At 36.7% G+C, this 17,934-nt stretch overlaps 1 pseudogene; it reads right to left on the reverse strand.

The window, feature by feature from the left end:
- Positions 1-1,796: 1,796 nt before the first annotated feature.
- Positions 1,797-13,499, reverse strand: LOC149851357 (ATP-dependent Clp protease proteolytic subunit-related protein 2, chloroplastic-like; annotated as a pseudogene).
- Positions 13,500-17,934: the final 4,435 nt, after the last annotated feature.

Consider the following 17,934-nt stretch of genomic DNA (forward strand, 5'->3'; position numbering starts at 1 on the left):
CGGGTTGTAGGAGGAGGTGTTGCAGGTTTATTAATGGCTGCCAGTTCAGTTCAGGTATTTTCCATGGTAATGGAAACATTCTGTTACAAAAATGTTCTGCTGATATGTAAGTCTTGAAGCAGATAACAAGATATCATGATTTAGTTTCTATAAATAAGATGAACATGTCTAGGTCAAGGGCATCCTCAATTACCACCTATTAGTGTCATAGTTTATATATTTTGGTTATGTTTGGCTTCAATTTAGAGTTACATGTATGGAATATTGATATCCTACTTTGTTTATTGGTTATTAAGTATTAACCCTAATTACTAATTATTATTCAAAAAAATTATATAAAAAAGACTTTATGTTTACCGCCCTGGGCCATGTTGATCTCTCCAAAATACTAGCTTATTTACTTCCTCTTCTCCTCATGCCCATTGTTTAAGAAGGAACCTTATATTATATAGCAGAAAAAAAGCATTTCCATTTGGTTATATACTTCATTGCCATCACCTGATTTGCTTCCCTCAGATGTCTAATAGGACTAGCCAGCACACCGGGCTGCCCATGGACCACTGTGTCCGGGTCCTTTTGGCCCAGTTTTTGAGCCACAGCCCAACCCAGATTGAGCTCAGGTCTGGCCCATTGAAGTGCTGTGCCATTAAAGCCTACTCAAAAATCAACTGGGTCTGGGCTGGGTCAGTGTGTCCGGCAGTCTTTTCTTTCTATTTAGGTGGGCAGCCTGCAGGCCATTCCATGGCTTACTCATCTAGGCTGGAATGAACCAGATTTTTTAGTACTGCCTTCGTCCGACCATTTTGCTAGCCAGGTTGTATGGCCCATGTGGGCCAGGCCAGCACATTGCCCAGTCCTAATCTATAATGAAGGCTGTTATTGATGGAATGTTGTATTTATCAGCTTTCATCCCTATCTATTGTCATTAATTAAGTACGTTCTCTTTTCATGGCAACTGTTTTTGTTATGCATGCCAGCCAATTATTGCTGGACTCATAGTTATGGCTAGCTTTGCGACACAAAAGTTTCAATCTCTTTTAGCTTACAGTACAAATTACTTAACGGCAACTTGTAATATTTAGTATTTCTGTATCTGGCAGATTGTGGTAGGGAGTTTTATGCCGAACCATCAGGAGGGACAGCAAATTAAAAAACCAAAGCTTGAAACAGCAGGAGGCCTGCCCTAGATGTTCACATCAGTCACACCAACAGCTGCAATTCCGATTTCTAGCTCGGGCATGGATGAGACTTATGATGAACGGGGTCATCCAGAACCTTCTAACGAACCACAGAAGCCCATGGTATCTGTTTGGTTTCTTCACTCATTTGTCTTTTTCTTTTTCGACAGAGAAAGCTGGGGTTAGGCAGACCCCTACCAGTTACACAAGCATACCATTTGGGGTTCGAACTTGCAACTTCCCAACACAAGGTGACGTTCTGTTTTGCATGAATGAATAGCGCCTGCAGTGATCGCAAAGTTCTCTCTCTCTCTCTCTCTCTGGGGTTTCATGTTTTCCATTCATGATTTTGGTTTTAATGCTTGATAATGAAGCTGATTACAGGTTCCATGTCCTTATATTATAATAGGGCAAACCAAAACAAGCAAGAACTAGGACGTGTATCTATCTAATAATGAAACAGGAAATGCATTAGCAAATCCGACGCCATTGGCATTACTGTTTCCACCAGAACTACCGATGATGAAAATTAGGACGTGTATCTATCTAATAATGAAACAGGAAACTGGCTAAAAGTCAAAGCTGTTGATGTTTCTATGCATGCTGAGGTAATTTTGATCACCAATTTTACAAATGCAGTCACTGCATGACAGGCGTTTAACCAAGGCCTCCTGCTGGTTGCCTGCGTGGAGGATCAGCCTTGGCACGAGATGGCCTGATTATACGATCAATCAGCCCATATTCCAGAGCCTCTTGAGCATTGAATCGCTTCATTCGACTAAGATCCTTGTGTATCTGCATCATCCAAATGCAAGTGTGGATACAGAAGAGTTCAAATTCAACATAGGTAACATGGAGAAACAGATTAGTCAAGTTGTAAAAAATAAAGAATATATCCCACAGTTCATGATAGGGCTGCAGGTTTTGCAGTCACAACTGAAAAATATTGTGTAAGGTACCTGATACAATAAACGTCAAATCCCTGAACATCTGATGCTGAAAGATCACTTGATTTTTATTATTTATGATCTAATGTTCAATGTAGTGATTTAGTATTTAATATAAGTGACGACTATGGGAATGGTGAAACCAAGTTACTTGTGTATGTGGAAACCACCAGTCTTGGCAGCAAAACAACAACAGTAAAGTGAAACAATTGAGTGAATTCCCTACTGCATAAGGCAATAGACTCAAGCATAGAGGCATTTACACAACATGATCAGTGGATCTCTTTTCAGAAGAAAACAGTGTAAGGCCAATCCTGCAACAACCCATGAACTAATACTACCAATGAAGGTTTCTCTCATTCACATCTACATGGTTGCTAAATTCAGTTTCATCTACAAAAACGGTCCTCAATCTCATTCCTTCTCTTAAACTCAATTATGCACTCCAGCAATAGCAGATACCAAAAATTTGACTCAATACAAAACCAAGTCCTCTAATGCCTGAGTCTGAGAAAAACTCAGAAACCACATCAACAACATCATTAACAGGTAATATTACTTCCTCAATGTGAATCCCATTGTTGCTTGACTAGTTTTTGTAAGGCCCAACTAACCATTTTCCAAATCAATCAGATACCACATAGCATTTTGCAACATCAGGCTGCACCAAAACCATGTGTCTTGCACCATTCTTTACCATCCAGCACAGCATGCCATGGCCCCAACGTGCTTGTATCGGAATCAGATCAGGTCATGCTGAACATTAGCGTTTTTGCTCATGCTAACATCGTGGCCGTCTGTTTGCATTTTGGATGAATGCCACGTAGTTTTGTTGACTTTTTAGCTTTTCAAAATACAAATCGGACGGCCACGATGTTGGCATGAGCAAAAACGCTCATGTTCAGCATGATCTGATCTGCTTCCGCTTGTATCATGGTCCTGTCACATGGGACCTGCATCTATTTCTCCTTAACCATTGCTGCCTCTATTTGCCTCAAAACTTTGGCCACCTCCATGACATAACAGAGATTGGGCTGCACCATGATAGAAAAGCAAGGTGTTTTCTCTTGAAGAGAAACATAACCAACAACCACTATTCAGATAAATGAGCCATACCACAACAGGTGCATTGGTTCCATTCATCTAACTTCCATTTTCATATTCCAGTTAAACAGATACATAAGTGCATCACTTGACTACCCAGTTAAACTTGGCCGGAACCAATATATGGGAACATCTATACATCATCAAAGGAAGCACTTAGGTGCAGTGGGAAGCCTGCTTCCTGGAAATCGTGTTTTGAACTAGGCAGTGCCTGCTTCCTAAACTGAAGGAAGCAGCCAGGAACTTGGCTAATGATATTATAGATGTGAATTTCATGAGATTGAGGTATCAATATGCCCAAATCAATGGTTTCTTAAATTTATTAACATTTGTTTAACATAGAAAGTACAATACATACTCATAATGCTTATTTAGATGTGTGAACAAACCTTATAGAACATGCATTAACTTCTTAAATTTATTAACATTTGTTCAACATAGAAAGTACAGTACATAGTCATAATGCTTATTTAGATATGTGAGCAAACCTTATAGAACATGCATTAATTTTTGCATAACTTTTTTCTTGTTATTTTTAGTACCTTGATGTACAAAGTAAGAATATTGTTCACAAAGGTCATTCTTAAATCAAATAAATCATATATAATTACTATTTTTAGATGTTGCAAGTATGTTTTCATTATATTCTTTCACTCAAGTGATCTGAAGATTTCTTAACATAACTAATGGATTATGATTACTTTCACCATCACTTTGCACACAAATCCTATTTTTCTTCCCAAATTATTCTTCACCCTCCCCAACCCCTTCCCATTCATTTTTCATTATCGCTCCTCAAATCCTCTTAAAACTTAAATTTATCAGTTGTCACTTCCCGCCCCCAATTCCCATGCTGCTTCTTGCATTGGCAACTATTTACATGCCTCCCTCAAGTGATCTGAAGATTTCTTAATATAACTTATGGATTATGATTACTTTCACCATCGCTTTGCACACAAATCCTATTTTTCTTCCCAATTATTCTTCACCCTCCCCAACCCCTTCCCATTCATTTTTCATTATCGCTCCTCAGATCCTCTTAAAACTTAAATTTATCAGTTGTCACTTCCCGCCCCCAATTCCCATGCTGATTCTTGCATTGGCAACTATTTACATGCCTCCCTCAAGTGATCTGAAGATTTCTTAATATAATTTATGGATTATGATTACTTTCACCATCGCTTTGCACACAAATCCTATTTTTCTTCCCAATTATTCTTCACCCTCCCCAACCCCTTCCCATTCATTTTTCATTATCGCTCCTCAAATCCTCTTAAAACTTAAATTTATCAGTTGTCACTTCCCGCCCCCAATTCCCATGCTGCTTTTTGCATTGGCAACTATTTACATGCCTCCCTCAAACAATCACATTTAGCTTCTTCACTTATTTAGCTTCTCCAACCAAGTCATCCAGAGAGAGACTGAACTTTTATACATTATTACTGTTTGCCCCACCTCAATGGCAAGCCGGCAAAGAAACAATGTTTCTTATAAAGATTGGTTGTTATGGACTTTAATAATGAAGAGATCTTAAGTATTTGTAATTATTCAGAGAATAGCTTAGTGAAAGTTGTAAGGAAACAAGGTCCTCCGAAGATATTCACCAAAACAACAAAGTAGACACTCAAAAGAGTTCCACCAAAGCACCAAAAGAACATACACAATCCATAAAATGAGCTCACAAACAAATACCCACTAAAAGGGCAAACACAAGGAATAAAAATAATACTTTATTGAAAGACTCATGCAAGAAACATACATATTGGGGGGGGGGTGCCTCTTATTTATACACAAAGTTGGAGCTTCAAAAGGGAGAGTCGTTGGGAGTCCAACCCAACGTCTCTAACTAGTCACATCCCAACTAAAAAACAAAAAGAAACCTAACTAAACTAACCTAGTTACTATCCTAATTATATATATATATATATATATATATATAAACACTCTCCCTCAAACTTACGGTTTGATAACCGAAAGTTTGCCTAAGAGAAAGTGAAATCTAGGAGCAAAAAGAGGTTTTGTGAAGAAGTCTGCCAATTGATATTTTGAAGTAACATAGGGAAGATCAATGGTGCCATGTAGGTAATCCTTCGTACATAGTGACAGTTCATCTCAATGTGTTGGTTTCGTTTATGGAAAGTCTGGTTGCTGGCGATGTAGATGAAACTTTTGTTGTCACATCATAGTCATGATGCTCCATGAATTTGAACGCCTATATCAATCAACAATCTTCTCAGTCAGACCACTTCCATAGTGGTTGTAGCTATAACTCGGTATCATTTGAATTTTTTTGAAGCCATACAAAGCCTTATTTAACCGAAGAACTTTTCTTTTAGGAATAATTATATCAAGCGGTGACTGCATATATACTTCAACTAATTTTTTATTTAGAAACGCATTCTTGACATCAATTTGATATATAGGCCATTTCTTTACAGAAGCAATGGCTACTACAGTTCTAACTGTGGTCATCCAAGCAACTGGAAAAAAGGTTTCCTCATAATCTATTCCATACTTCTGAGAGTATCCCTTGGCAACTAACCTAACTTTGTATATTTCAAGAGTTTCATCACTCTTGGCTTTTATCTTATATACCCATTGACAACTTATGAGTTTCGTTCTTCAGGAAATATCTTGAACAGTCCAAGTATTCGCCTTTTCTAAAGCATCAAATTCTACTCTCATGGCTTTTACCCACTCAAAATGTTTCTTGGATTAAGCATATTTTGAGGGTTCTATATAAGAATGTAATAAATGCAATGTAAGCTTGATACTTACTCGATAATGACTCATAAAACACAAATTTCTCTGGAGGTTTAGATACTCTAGATGACCTTCTAGTTTGTATTTCTAGATAGTTTTCATCATTCGTATATTTTTCTAGGGCACATGAATATTGAATATACTCCTAATTTTGAGATTGTTCTTTACTTATCTCATTAACAAAACATTTTTCTCCACTTACCATATCATTCCTGATATCTTGATCTTCATCACAATCACCAAACTTTGGAATTAAATCCAACAGAAATGAATACTCAGTTATTTCTTTAGGATTTTCAAATTCAAAGAATTTTTCCTTTTCTAAGAAAGACACATTTATTGAAACATATAATTTCTTATTTTTAAAATCAAATAATTCATAGCCTTTTTGGTTATTTGCATATCCCAAAAAGACACAAGAAATGGTACGAGGAGAAAGTTTATCATTTTTATCAATGAAAACAAAACATTTGCACCAAAAAACTCTTAATCTGTAATAGTCGGAAGTAAGTTTAAAAAGTTTCTCAACTGATGATATATTTTTCAAGGTGACAGATGACATTTTGTTAATAAGATAAACTGCACTCAATGTGGTTTCGACCCAAAACTCTTTAGGGACTTGATTTGAAATAAGTAAAGTTCTTGCGGTTTCCATGGTGTTTATATTTTCTTTCAGCCAAGCCATTTTGTTGTGAAGTGTAGAGACAAGATTTTTTATATGTAATATCCTATGTCACAGGGATTTGGCTAGCAGGGTGCCGCACCCACGTCGACGCGGGTGCGGGTGCGGTCAACCTGACCCTGGGTGCGTTGACCGCACCCAGGGACATTTTTGTCCATTTTTTGGATTTTTTTTTTTAAATTTTTTGCCCTATGAAATGGGCTGCGAAATTTAAAAAAAAATCTTTGGGGGGGGGGGGCACCCCCGGACCCCCCTTCCTGCAAGTGCAAAAACAATGAATCAGGCTCCACAACTCATCACTTTCATCTTTGGGGACAACCATATAAGATAAAAAAATGGTAAAAAGTAAGTTGGGCATAAATGTCATGGACCTTAACGACTACCATACATTCATACATATACACTATACATGATATATATATATATATATTACATTTTTGCCCCTGCCGCACCCCCGCACTCAGTTTTTTTGGAAGTGTCGAATCCCCGCGCCCGCACCCGCACCCATGTGACATAGGTAATACCATTGATTACAAGTAATCTTTAAAATCCTTTGATACAAATTCTTCTTCTGAATTAGTACGAAAGATAGAGACATCGTTTTGAAATTTATTTTTTACCAATTTGTGAAATATTTGAAAATAAGAAAAGACTTTAGACTTGTGTTTGAAAAAATAAATCCACGTGTATCTAGTAAAATCTTCAACAAAGATGACATAATATGCAAACCCACCCTTAAATACAATAGGTGTTGGACCCCAAACATCTGAATGCACTAACTCAAATGGTTGTATAGAGACAAAAGCAGAGTTACAAGAAACGCCAAAAAAACTGGTGAAGCGTGTTTCGAAAGCGCGAAACGTGGCGCTTCTGAAACGCATTGGGAAGCATATTTTTTTTTTGGGAAGCACGGTTCCCCCTTTTTTCATTTTTTTTTGTATTTTTATTTTTTTTTTTTCTCTTTTTTTGCTTCTGGTTCACTTCCTAGGTCGCTTCCGGTTCACTTCTGAGACAATTCATGATTCGCTTCTAAGTCGCCCCACGCTTCCTAAAAGTTTGAAAGTCCCTCGCTTCCCGCTCCCGCTTCCTCGACTGGCAACTCTGGACAAAAGTTCTTTCTTGAAATGACAATCTTTTCATTTTGCCAAGAATACAATTTTCACACAAAATTTTCAAGATTACAAAAAAAATTCATATTTAAAAAGTGTTGGATTTTGGATACATTAGAATGGCCAAGTCTTTTATACCATAAATCCAAATCCAGTTTCTGAATATTAAAACAAAAGGTATTCTTAGGTATTTTCAAAAAATCCATGTAGTATAAGCCTCCTTCTCTATGGCCTTTCCCAATCAGCTTCCCTGACTGACAATCCTGCACTCAACAACCAATAGAAGAAAAAGAAACATTATACCATGGTCAGATAGTTGGGAGGCAGACAAAAGATTTAGGTTTAGCTTAGGAATATATCTAATTTTTGGAATACAAAAACCTTTTCAAATATTTTCAAATATTTTCAAATATTTTCAAAATTTTCGGTTCCCTTTATCTCAAGGGATGTCCCATAAGCAGTAAAAACATTTGACTCGCTTGAGTTATGACATTCATATAGAATATCACCATTTGGTGTCATATGAAAATAGACACCTAAGTTAAGAAGCCAAAGAGACTTACCAGGGTCAAAGATGCTAACAAAAAAGATTGTCGCTCTAGTTGATGAAGCTTCTTTGAGTAGTGGTTGAAGAGCCTCTACAAGTCGATTCAAGGACATTCTTGTGTAGCTTTGAACTCACTTTATTCTTATGAAACCAAGGCTACATTATTCTCATAGGGTTTCTTCAATTTAGGGCAATAAGTCTTGACATGTCCTGGTTCACGAAAATAATAAATAATTTTCTTCTTCTCAAACTCATTGCCTTATTTTTTATAGTTACCATTGTTGGATCTCCCATAATGTGGTGGTTTATAAGAATGGACATAGTTTTCTGGTCTAAACAAGGCTAAGATCGAATTATCATCTCTTTAGACGTCTTCTTTTTTACTCTATTTTCCTCCATACTTAACTCTTCAATAGTATCCTCAATAAAAGGGATTTTTCCTCTATGAAGAAGAGCCGATTTAGTAGACTCAAATTCCAGTCTTAGACCATTGATGAATTGATAGAAATGCTTTGTATTAATTTGTTTTTAACGGAGTTCTATTTTTTCGAGATAATGCCATTGTGGATCAAGAAGAGCCAACTCATTCCAAAGGTCAAACAACTCACTAAAGTATTCTCTAATACTTTTTCTCCTTGAGTCATAGTACGTACTTTGTCTTGCAAGTTGCAAATGTGAGCAATATCTTTAAGAGAATACATTCTCTTAAGATAGTCTCATGCTTTATTTGCATGTTCAAATTTAGCTAGACTCGAGCACTTCTTGATATCAACACTACTAATGAGCCAATACATAATCTTGGTATGCCCCATTATTCATTTTTTCCATTTTTTTCTCATAAGTGACCATAGCCTTGATCTCTTCCACCTCCATAAGAGGTACTTTTTCTCCTTCTATCTTAATAAGAATTAGTTTGGGTTTCAAATCTGACCCATCCACTAATCTCCATGATCTTGCATAATATTCACATGTCATTCATCTCTATTTATGCATGATCCATGGTAAAAAGTGCATTAAAAATCTATCTTTATTGTTGTTTTTGAGGTTTTGGTTTAAATAGAATTTTTGGAAAAACATCGCATTTTCTGGTCTAGCCCTGCGTTTTTATTAGTTTAGACTTTTCTTAATTGTAGTTTAGTTAGGTTAGGCTTTAATTAACTATTTTTAGTTTGTTTAGGAATATTTAGTTTAGAAAAACACATTTTCTAAGCAGAGACTATTTTAGAAATTTTTGAACAATCATTGGACTCTTTTTGAAAAATGTGTTTTTAACCTAATTTTTGGATTTAAATAGGAGATTAAGAGAAGGAGGGGGGGTGTCTCCCACCTTGAAATTCATGCCCCCTCTGTCTCTTCTCTCCTCTTGTTCTCCTTTCTTTCTCTCTCCCTCTCTCTCTTTTCCCAGTCGGTTTCTTCTTCTTCTTCTTTCTTCCACTTCTCTTCCTCTTTTTCTTTCTTTCCTCTACCATGTTTCCTCGTCAGTGTCTTCTTCTTCTTCTATCAAGGGGTGCAGCGTGACCCACACATATCGTGCAGAGGCCGCTCTTCTTCTCAACCCGTCTGTCGGAGGTGAGCCGTTCGGTAAGTCTCTTCTCCCTCGCTTCTTTATTTTTTTCATATTTAACTAGAATTCAATTTAGTTAAATGCATCGAGTCTGCTTTAGCATTGCATAATACATAGCATGATTCATTCGTTAAGCGCATATAGATTCTAATAGGATTCATATTAAGATAACATCTAGTTAGTCATTTTTTTTTCTTTGGTGTTTTAGTTTAGTTTTTTTATTAGTTTTTTTTTTAGCAAACACGCAGAGCGAATCTTGATCAGATCTGATCAGGATCGTTGAGCAAACCATCATGTCTAGTACGATCACGCTAGTCGGCTGGAGCTAGAACACCCAAACCGAGCCATTGGAACTAGGTCACATGGTTAAGCTGAACCATGCATCAGTGAGAACTCAAATTCGGAGCAACCAAACTCAGCTCACACAGGTCTAGCACATACTCGGGCGACATTGCGTGTGTAGTAACGTTTAAAAGAAAAAGAAAAAAAAGAGGGATAAGAGGGTATTGACGTTTGTCCAGCTGGTGTGTTTGAGTCAAGTAGGCTAGTATTGCATGTAGGTCGGTTTATAAACAGATTTTTTAGGCTGCATTCTGGTCGTGTAGTTTATTTATTCATTTAGATGTCATAGTGTCATGGTTAGTAATTCTTGATTTCTTGCACAGTCGGGTATTTCTTTCGTTATTGATAGTTAGTAGCTTTTGTAAGGTTTGTTAATAATTAGTTAGTAGTTATTTTATTGTGGCATTTAGTTAGTTTAGATCATTTTAATCCATAGTGTACGGTTTTCTTGTTTTAAGTTGTTAGTTATTAATGTTAAAGTAGTTAGTAAATTCTTGATTCTTGTAATATCGTTAAGTTGTTAATAGTTGTCATAAATTAGTTCATAATTTGTTAAAGGTTGTTTTGCTATTTCGGCCTCTAGTGTAGTTAGTTTGTTTACCTTGTTTCAATTCTTGTTTGTTGGTTTTTTTGGGGGAATCAAATATTAGATTTTGTTTAGTTTTGTCTCTTTTCTGCTGTGTTTTGTGTTTTTATTTTGAAGGAAAATGTGCATACGTGCGGTGAGCCCCTTTTCGAGCCCTCAAAGTACCTTCTGAGGTCCCTTTAGGCCCTCAAAAGAGCCCCTCAGAGAGCCCTCAGAAAGTCATTTATCAAACCATACAAAAGTGAACAAAGAGGCAAAGAAGGGACACAAGTAACAAAGGATTCGAAGCATTGAAGACCCTTTCTTTTATTTTTAGATTAGGGTTTATTTTACTTTATTCATTTAATTGGGTTTGTAATAAGGTCATTATTCATTTGTTTAAAGTCCTCCGCAGAGGGTTGCACTCTCTTCCCTTATTCATTCAATTAATTGATTTTTTTTTGCAATAAAGCGTAGTTAGATTGTGTGCTTGAATATGAAGTATTTTTCCGTTCCCTGAGATCGACCTGGACTCCACCACTCGTGCGAGCCGGTTTTTATATTTTTGGTGTCTGGCTTTCACTTGATTTTATTTAAAAATATCATTTTAAAAATCATTTTTCAAAACTCACACCACTCCACAACCCTTTCCCCCATATAATGCTTCATGATTGAAGACCATGTTACAAAGTTTGTGTCATTGAGCTTGATGGGTTTTAAGGTGTCATTATCATTGTCATCCATGTTTACACGGGCTAAGGAAGAGAATAGAAGATTAAGAGGAAGAAAAAAAGAGAGGAGATAATAAGAAAAGAATCGCGAGCACTCCACCATCAAGAGAGTCTTTCCAATGAAGAGCACGAACACATGAGCACTTTACTACCAAGAAAGCGCCTCTAATGAACAGCACAAACACATGAACACTTCACCACCAAGAGGGCACTACAATCTCACAAGCACTTAAATGGATTTTTCAAAAAAGATTTTATCTCTTCCAAATCTTGAGTAGCACTCTTCTCAATACACCAAAAAATCAATTTGATTTCAAAGCTCTGATTCCATGTAAAGAAACAAGGTCCTTCGAAGATATTCACCAAAACAACAAAGTGGACACTCAAAAGAGTTCCACCAAAGCACCAAAAGAACATACACAAGTCATAAAATGAGCTCACACACAAACACCCACTAAAGGGGCAAACACAAGGAATAAAAATAATATTTTATTGATCAAGACTCATGCAAGAAACATACATATTGTGGTGGTTTTGCCCCCTATTTATACACAAAGTTGGAGCTCCAAAAGGGAGAGTCGTTGGACTCCCGACTCTATGGGTTGACTAGTCTCATCCCAACTAAAAAACAAAAAGGAACCAAACTAAACTAACCTAGTTACTATCCTAGTTATATATATATATATAAAACAAAAGTTTAATACTTTCCTCTGACCACATTGAAATTCCAAACCAATGTGTCAAGTTGGAAGTATATATGAGAACAAAAAAATTAAATGAACTCCATCAAGAGATATAGTATATACTATTTGACTTTGTAAAAAAATTAGAGATAGATTGTTAAAACAAAAGCGGAGAGAAATTCAGTGAAATTTCCATCAGAAAGTCTAATACATGATCCGCCATTCATAAAGGCAATTTATAGCATAAAGGTGTGCCAAGAAAAGTGTTGTTACAATTGCACTAGTCGGAAAAAAAATATTGAAACAAAAGATAAAAATAAAAAAAGATAAATAAATTTTCCATCAGAAGGTAAAAATATATACTATAACTTTATAAAATTGCAGGGAAATAGAACTCATACTTTCTCCACAGGTTGGCCAGTCTTTGCAGCTAGTTTCTAAAACAAATAGTCCCTGATTCTAAGGAGCTCATTGGCTTCATTTCGAATGTCATCGTCCTGTTGAAACAAAAAATATAGACCACAGTAGATGCTAAGGGAATTATTGAGACAAAGTATGAATGACTCCAACTCAACAGATAAAAATTCCTTCAGACCTGACCACGAGCAGCCCCAGCAGGAGACTGCAATGCAATTCTAGATAGAGGCATGGCAAGGCGACTACCCTATTTAATGAAGCATGACAAGGATAAAAAATCAAGGTGGTTTCCGAAATTTGATTTCCTAAAGTTTGCATAAAGGATTTCTCAAATAATAGTGGGACCTTTTCTCCAGCTGCAAGAAGAAACCCTGCCATATTATAAGCATAGCCAGCACACCTCGTGCCAACAGGACTTTTCAAGCTCTGTATGGTATCATATAATGCCATGCTAGGGGTTAACTGTCAAAAGCACCAAAGAAAAAAAGAAAAAGAAATCATTGATGAACATATGTCCATAATTTGATATCTTAAAAGAACCTGCTTAGCATAAACAAAAACTCACATCACCACCAAGACCATTGATATATACGTACAACTTTTTAGAAGACTCCAAGCTATCTAGGTAGAGCATTGTAGCCAGTATCTGATTACTGAACTCCTCATCAATATGTTTTTCAATAAAAATGACACGCTCCCTGTACTGCAAGTAAAATTTTCCAAAGGTCTAAATTATCCTGCAACCTGTAGCATCAAAGATATGTTCAACTGTGTGCTATTACTTATAAGTGTGTTCCACAAGTCAACCCATTGCCACGTACCTTCACCAAGAGTTCTGTAGGGTACTATGGGTGTGCCTATTGGCATCCTGTGTGTACCCACATGGTAAGAGTAAGATAATCATTAAATAATTTAAGTTGACGGAAAACTTATTTTTAAAGAATTGTATATTGTTGATATGACTTTCGTAAAACTTGTGGAATCTACAACTTATGATAATGTGAATAAATGTACCTTTAGTTTAATTATCTTTTGCACTATATCATGAATTAGAAAGTATAATCATTTTCTTAGAATAATATAAATTTTCATGCTAGTTATATCTGCAAATGTTGCACATATTTGTACACAGAACACTAAGCACCACATATAAACATAATGCTTCTTATGCAGACAGGAGAGTCTGACCCTTCTGCTTTAAATGTTTTTCAGGAAACAACTAAAATAGAGCAATCGGGGAGTCGTTATGGATGTAGCCAAGAGATCTCATTTATTTCAGTATTTTATATTCGAACTCTGATTAGTAGATCTATATTTCTATTATGAGATGTAATTAATGACATTAATGCTTTAATTAATAAATGGTATGCTTTTAGTATTCTCTGTTTTACCCTGTAATGCACCCAACTCTTGTTTTCACACTTTTGCTAATTTTTTTTTAAAAAAATTTACTCCAAAATTTTTACTATAAAAAGTTGAGGCGTTACAGACAGCATCCTCCAACGGGATAAATCAAGCGTTCAACTGGCACAGATAAAACTTTTGCCTTCTGTCCAAATCATCACATCTGAAAAGATACGCTTCATCAATGATAGGGTTACGAACATTTCTAACGTAGTTGGAATGCAAGAAGAAAACACTATCTTAGAGCCTCATCAGACGACTCTTATCAAAACCACATCATCTTCAATACGATTGGTGTAATAGTTTCGATATTCATTATGATTCATCAATCGTCTCCACTCAAGTAATGTGGAATGAGAAGGTAAAATATGCAAGAGGTCTCTGGGTTATATCAATGACTTCAACTCTCACAGGAGTTGACACGAACTAGCTTAGAAACCCACATCCACACACGTAGCAGCAAAACCTTCTGAGAACTCTACACCAAATTTCAACTGACACTTAATCTCTAAGTGTCCTCTCCAACCACAACAGGCACATAAACTCAGTTCACGGAGACAGATTCGCCTCACGTGTTCCATCTTACGTCTCACACTAGGAAGTGCTTGATTCACAACACTTGCATGCTTCGCATATTAGTCTGAACCACTTGGTTCAGGCTCTTGATGCCTTGAGCCAACTCATGTAAGGCTTTAAGCATGAGGTTGTGTCTCACATCCGACGACAACCAAAATAACACACATATCTAAGCATGCAGAAATAGCAATAAAGCAATATAAACACAATTATACTAAATTAGGCATACTTACAGTGTGATGGTCGATACTTGCAGTGTCTTGAACCACACTCCTAAAACACGGCTCTGATACCAGTTCTGTAACTCCCCAGAATCCCAACTTGGAAAATCTTTTAGATTTTTAGGGATTTTTTTTTTTAAACATTACACAAAGCGAAAAAACATAATGAAAAACCGGTTAGAAGTTCTGGGCGGGTTACAAAGTGAACAACCAAAAGAAACATTTTATTTATCACATTTTACAAAATGATACAGGAGAAATATACATCATTTCTCTTTTCAAAAGACAACTGCCAAGATCTCGAGTTCTAGAGTGTGGGTTCAGTCCTCTGCCGCACATCGAGCTCCATCACACCATGAGAAGTCAATCACCTGCATCCTCATAAAACGGGGTCAGTACTCTTGCGAGGTGGTGAGATATTATCCACGACTATCCATTTGCGAAAAATATAGCATTTATAACATGATATGCATCCAATAACATAAATAACCAAGGTAACAACACAAGAGAATATATCATGATAGAACAAATAAAATATCGCAAACAATGCATATGTACAAGTGGGCATATATGCGCATTGTAGTGAGAAAGTTAGCATATTTAAAGTGATTAAACAAGTGTAATTGCGATAAGTGAAGAAGCAGTACGAATTATTATCAAATGGCTAGCATGACTATATATGTAATTAACATTAGAAGTCAATGGCAATAAGGAACATCTTATTAATTATAACTAGGAGCAGAAACATACAACCCTAAAACACAGTGTTGATATTAAACAATGAATGACATCATTAGATAGCAAATATGCATCTAGGTGCATAACCAAGTGTACTTGAGCATTTTAGCCCTTAAACAATTATGTAAATAAGCAACTGAACAATTTAAGCAATTACGATGATGGAAATCATCATATCATAAATCAACTGTTAATCTTAATTAGGCATATCTAGCAACATTCCCTCCTTCCGAGGTACTTAGGCTCATCCGGACTTGTGTTCTCTGCAGGGCAACACGATCAAAATGTCGAGGTCACATTCGAACATTTAAGAGCTCTAGCTCTACAAACCAAAAGGAGTACTTCACCGGTGATGGCGATAACAATAAATTAATATTCAGGGGTGTGATACTCTTAGACAAGTGTGCTTAGTTCACAAAATGGGTCCATCGCCCATACTTACTCGCCACGAAGTTCAAACATTCAATATCTTTCAAACCAGTGTCATAACCCTAATATGAGAATTTATGAAACATATCACACAAGATGTGAAAGTATGTGTAACCCCACATTTCTAACATAAGTGAGCTCGACTTACGAGGTGGGTCCATCGCCCACACTAACTCGCCACAGAGTTTCTCACATCCAATCAAGTCTCGAGGACAAGCATATTTCTACAATGCACTTCAAGTCCCCTTTGTACCTTTGGAACGAAACAAGTGTCAAGGGTGAATTGTGTTTCCAAAGTAAATGTACATGAAAACATTCAAGCATTCATTGAATGCTAAGAAACGTTATTGAATATAAGACACTTGAATTATCAACATAATTCATTCAATACGTCTAAGTTCTTTTGTATACTTACAAACATGTCAGAATGTGCGACAAGTGCACGTGAACTATCAATAAGCATGTTGCCAATCACTATCATTCATAAGACATGTTAAATAACTTACAAAACTTAAACCATCATGCTTATAAAGTAACTATGCCATGTAAGGTGTGCCATTAAGCATAATTCAAAACACTACAATGTTTGAATAATCGTGCACACGATAGAAATTCGCAACCATGTCAAGACGTGCTCGAGTGATATGATATAAACGTGTGTGATGTAGAAAGAGCGTTAATTTCATTTACACATTTCATGAACCAAGAGCTTGGGTAGGTGTCTCAATTTCATCGACATGCCATTGACAATTTCTTAAACGTATTCAATGAATCGTGCCAACTAAGTGTGTCGTACGTGTTTTGCATCAAGGAGGGGCAGACCTCCACTTGGTCTAAATCAACTGAACTGAGCCCACCCACTCAACCATCACAACCAAAATGCCAAAACTCGGAGGGTACAAATTGATTGCATGCAAACTGATTTGCCTAAGCCTACGCGATTTTCCCTTGTCATCGCATTTCGCAATACATATCTCTATAAATATATTTTTGTAACTTCGATTGCAGCCAACTCCCACTGACGAACCTCCGAACTGAGCACATCTCCAAGGTGTTTAGCTGCCTTCGAGGCAGCAAGCTGGTGCACCCAACTCGGTCCAGTCGGATGGTGCACCCGTTGTGCGACAACCGCCCAAACTGGTTGCCTAAGAGCCCTGGTCTGAACTGAATGAATTTGAACCAGTATAGGGCCTGTCCAATGGATTGACCAGGTTTGAACCACATGGTTCAGTCCTCAGTCCATGCCTCCCAACTAAACCCTAAGGTATGGGAGCAACGGAAAAGCGACTATCGAAAGTGCATGCATTTCTTTGGTTATTTGAAGAAATGGTTTGACTCGGGGCTGTCGTACTTTAACCTATACATTTTTTTTGTTTGCTCTTGTAGGTAACTTCGCAATGGAGCAGACTCCAGAGTGTTGGGCTGCTAGGGACCTTGGTTGGCTGCACCCATATCAGACAAAAACGAGAAAGATTTAAACATGATAAAAAAAATAATACCATGACTTCCTACAACAGCAGAAATATCAATATTTTTGAGATATTTAGGCGAAGATTCAGCCCTGACCCTAAACACAAAAGATGTAGAGTTATCTCTTAGCTTTCCACAAAATCAAACCAATCAAATTTTTATAGAAAAAATCAGGAGAAAACTCAAAAATACAAGATATTGTCCAAGGCATTCTGGACGGAACAAGGATTGACAAAAAGATTTGAATGTTTGACATTTTTAAAAGAGATTTAAAGGACTTTGTGGACCGAATTAGGCAAAGTCCTCAACTACAAAGTTGTAGGACTGTGTCTTATCTTTTCATAATGTCCAAGAACACCAAAAATGAACCTGTATCTAAAGAGATACAGACGTTTCTTTGGAGCTGTCTCTGACAACCTGGAAAGTTGGGAAAACCAGTGCATGCAAGAAATATATTTTTTATA

Source organism: Nuphar pumila, chromosome 1, assembly GCF_984573655.1.
Source record: "Nuphar pumila chromosome 1, dmNupPumi1.hap1.1, whole genome shotgun sequence".
NCBI lineage: Eukaryota > Viridiplantae > Streptophyta > Magnoliopsida > Nymphaeales > Nymphaeaceae > Nuphar > Nuphar pumila.